The following is a 4035-nucleotide window of genomic DNA, read 5'->3' on the forward strand; positions in this document are numbered from 1 at the left end:
GGCTTTTTGGATTTCACATGCCCTCTACTATCACATTGGCATCGGCCTTGGCAGATGGCGTTGATGGCATTTCATCTTCTATGTCATGGCTAGTGGCAGCAGCAGCAGCACTAGGAGGAAGTGGTTCTTGATCTTTCCCTATTTCATCCTCCAAATTTTTGTTCTCCATTATTTTTTGGGAGTTATATAAGACAATATGCGGCACTGGAATGACTGATGGACAGGACACTACCACTGGTCTGATGCAACACAACAACACTGTAAGAGACTTGTGGTTGTTATAATTATTATAATAATGTAACAGTGGACATATAGTAGCAGCGTATACCACTGTGACTGCCTCCTCACTGGAATGACTGATGGACAGGACACTACCACTGGTCTGATGCAGCACAACACAACAACACTGTAAGGGACTTGTGGTTGTTATAATTATAATACTGTAGCAGTGGACATATAGCAGCAGCATATATCACTGTGACTGCCTCCTCACTGGAATGACTGATGGACAGGACACTACCACTGGTCTGATGCAACACAAAACAACAACAACACTGTAAGAGATTTGTGGTTGTTATAATTATTATAATACTGTAGCAGTGGACATATGTCAGCAGCGTATACCACTGTGACTGCCTCCTCACTGGACTGACTGATGGACAGGACACTACCACTGGTCTGATGCAGCACAACACAACAACACTGTAAGGGACTTGCGGTTGTTGTTATGTAGCAGTGAACATATAGCAGCAGCGTATACCACTGTGACTGCCTCATCACTGGAATGACTGATGGACAGGACACTACCACTGGTCTGATGCAGCACAACACAACAGCACTGTAAGGGACTTGTGGTTGTTGTTGTTATAATTATTATACTACTGTAGCAGTGGACATATAGCAGCAGCGTATATCGTCACTGGAATGAATACTGGACAGGACATTACCACTAGTCTGATGCAGCACAACACAACAACACTGTAAGGGACTTGTGGTTGTTGTTATGTAGCAGTGAACATATAGCAGCAGCGTATACCACTGTGACTGCCTCATCACTGGAATGACTGATGGACAGGACACTACCACTGGTCTGATGCAGCACAACACAACAACACTGTAAGGGACTTGTGGTTATTATTATTATTATTATTATTATTATAATACTGTAGCAGTGGACATATAGCAGCAGCGTATATCGTTACTGGAATGACTGATGGACAGGACACTACCATTGGTCTGATGCAGCACAACACCACTTTATACAGCTACACTGGATATATGGCAGCAGAGGACACCAACACTGTGACTAGCTGGACTGATGCAGCACAATACACTGACTACACTGGACTGGACAGCACAACACAGCACCAATTTATACAGCTACACTGGATATATGGCAGCAGAGGACACCAACACTGTGACAGGCTGGACTGATGCAGCACAATACAATGACTACATTGGACAGCACAACACAGCACAAGACTCCCCACCACACTTTCCCGCCCCCACACAGACACTGAACACTGAGGACACATCCTCTCAATACACTCTCCGAGACTGGAGTGAAAATGGCCGCGATGCGCGGCTCTTTATATGGAATCCAAATCCCGCGAGAATCCGACAGCGGGATGATGACGTTTTTCTATGTTCGGGTTTTCGAGTCGGGCAGGAAAACCCGAGCCTGGCTCGGAACTAGTGATGTGCACCAGAAATTTTTCGGGTTTTGTGTTTTGGTTTTGGATTCGGTTCCGCGGCCGTGTTTTGGATTCGGACGCATTTTGGCAAAACCTCCCTGAAAATTTTTTGTCGGATTTGGGTGTGTTTTGGATTCGGGTGTTTTTTTTACAAAAAAACCCTCAAAAACAGCTTAAATCATATAATTTGGGGGTCATTTTGATCCCATAGTATTATTAACCTCAATAACCATAATTTCCACTCATTTCCAGTCTATTCTGAACACCTCACACCTCACAATATTATTTTTAGTCCTAAAATTTGCACCGATGTCGCTGGATGACTAAGCTAAGCGACCCAAGTGGCCGACACAAACACCTGGCCCATCTAGGAGTGGCACTGCAGTGTCAGACAGGATGGCACTTCAAAAAATAGTCCCCAAACAGCACATGATGCAAAGAAAAAAAGAGGTGCACCAAGGTCGTTGGATGGCTAAGCTAAGCGACCCAAGTGGCCGACACAAAAACCTGGCCCATCTAGGAGTGGCACTGCAGTGTCAGACAGGATGGCACTTCAAAAAATAGTCCCCAAACAGCACATGATGCAAAGATAAATGAAAGAAAAAAGAGGTGAAAGATGGAATTGTCCTTGGGCCGTCCCACCCACCCTTATGTTGTGTAAACAGGACATGCACACTTTAACAAACCCATTATTTCAGCGACAGGGTCTGCCATACGACTGTGACTGAAATGACTGGTTGGTTTGGGCCCCCACCAAAAAAAAAGCAATCAATCTCTCCTTGCACAAACTGGCTCTACAGAGGCAAGATGTCCACCTCCTCCTCATCGTCTGATTCCTCACCCCTTTCACTGTGTACATCCCCCTCCTCACAGATTATTAATTCGTACTCACTGGAATCCACCATCTCAGGTCCCTGTGTACTTTCTGGAGGCAATTGCTGGTGAATGTCTCCACGGAGGAATTGATTATAATTCATTTTGCTGAACATCATCTTCTCCACATTTTGTGGAAGTAACCTCGTACGCCGATTGCTGACAAGGTGAGAGGCTGCACTAAACACTCTTTCGGAGTACACACTGGAGGGGGGGCAACTTAGGTAGAATAAAGCCAGTTTCTGCAAGGGCCTCCAAAGTGCCTCTTTTTCCTGCCAGTATACGTACGGACTGTCTGACGTGCCTACTTGGATGCGGCCACTCATATAATCCTCCACCATTCTTTCAATGGTGACAGAATCATATGCAGTGACAGTAGACGACATGTCAGTAATCGTTGGCAGGTCCTTCAGTCCGGACCAGATGTCAGCACTCGCTTCAGACTGCCCTGCATCACCGCCAGTGGGTGGGCTCGGAATTCTTAGCCTTTTCCTCGCAGCCCCAGTTGCCGGAGAATGTGAAGGAGGAGCTGTTGACGGGTCACGTTCCGCTTGACTTGACAAGTGTCTCACCAGCAGGTCTTTGAACCTCTGCAGACTTGTGTCTGCCAGAAAGAGAGATACAACCTAGGTTTTAAATCTAGGATCGAGCACGGTGGCCAAAATGTAGTGCTCTGATTTCAACAGATTGACCACCCGTGAATCCTGGTTAAGCGAATGAAGGGCTCCATCCACAAGTCCCACATGCCTAGCGGAATCGCTCTGTTTTAGCTCCTCCTTCAATCTCTCCAGCTTCTTCTGCAAAAGCCTGATGAGGGGAATGACCTGACTCAGGCTGGCAGTGTCTAAACTGAATTCACGTGTGGCAAGTTCAAAGGGTTGCAGAACCTTGCACAATGTTGAAATCATTCTCCACTGCGCTTGAGTCAGGTGCATTCCCCCTCCTTTGCCTATATCGTCGGTAGCTGTATAGGCTTGAATGGCCTTTTGCTGCTCCTCCATCCTCTGAAGCATATAGAGTGTTGAATTCCACCTCGTTACCACCTCTTGCTTCAGATGATGGCGGGGCAGGTTCAGTAGTGTTTGCTGGTGCTCCAGTCTTCGGCACGCGGTGGCTGAATGCCGAAAGTGGCCCGCAATTCTTCGGGCCACCGACAGCATCTCTTGCACGCCCCTGTCATTTTTTAAATAATTCTGCACCACCAAATTCAATGTATGTGCAAAACATTGGACGTGCTGGAATTTGCCCACATGTAATGCACACGCAATATTGGTGGCGTTGTCAGATGTCACAAATCCCCAGGAGAGTCCAATTGGGGTAAGCCATTCTGCGATGATGTTCCTCAGTTTCCGTAAGAGGTTGTCAGCTGTGTGCCTCTTATGGATAGCGGTGATACAAAGCATAGCCTGCCTAGGAACGAGATGGTGTTTGCGAGATGCTGCTACTGGTGCCGCCGCTGCTGTTCTTG

The sequence above is a fragment of the Pseudophryne corroboree genome, chromosome 4 (genome assembly GCF_028390025.1).
Source record: "Pseudophryne corroboree isolate aPseCor3 chromosome 4, aPseCor3.hap2, whole genome shotgun sequence".
NCBI classification, from domain to species: Eukaryota; Metazoa; Chordata; class Amphibia; order Anura; family Myobatrachidae; genus Pseudophryne; species Pseudophryne corroboree.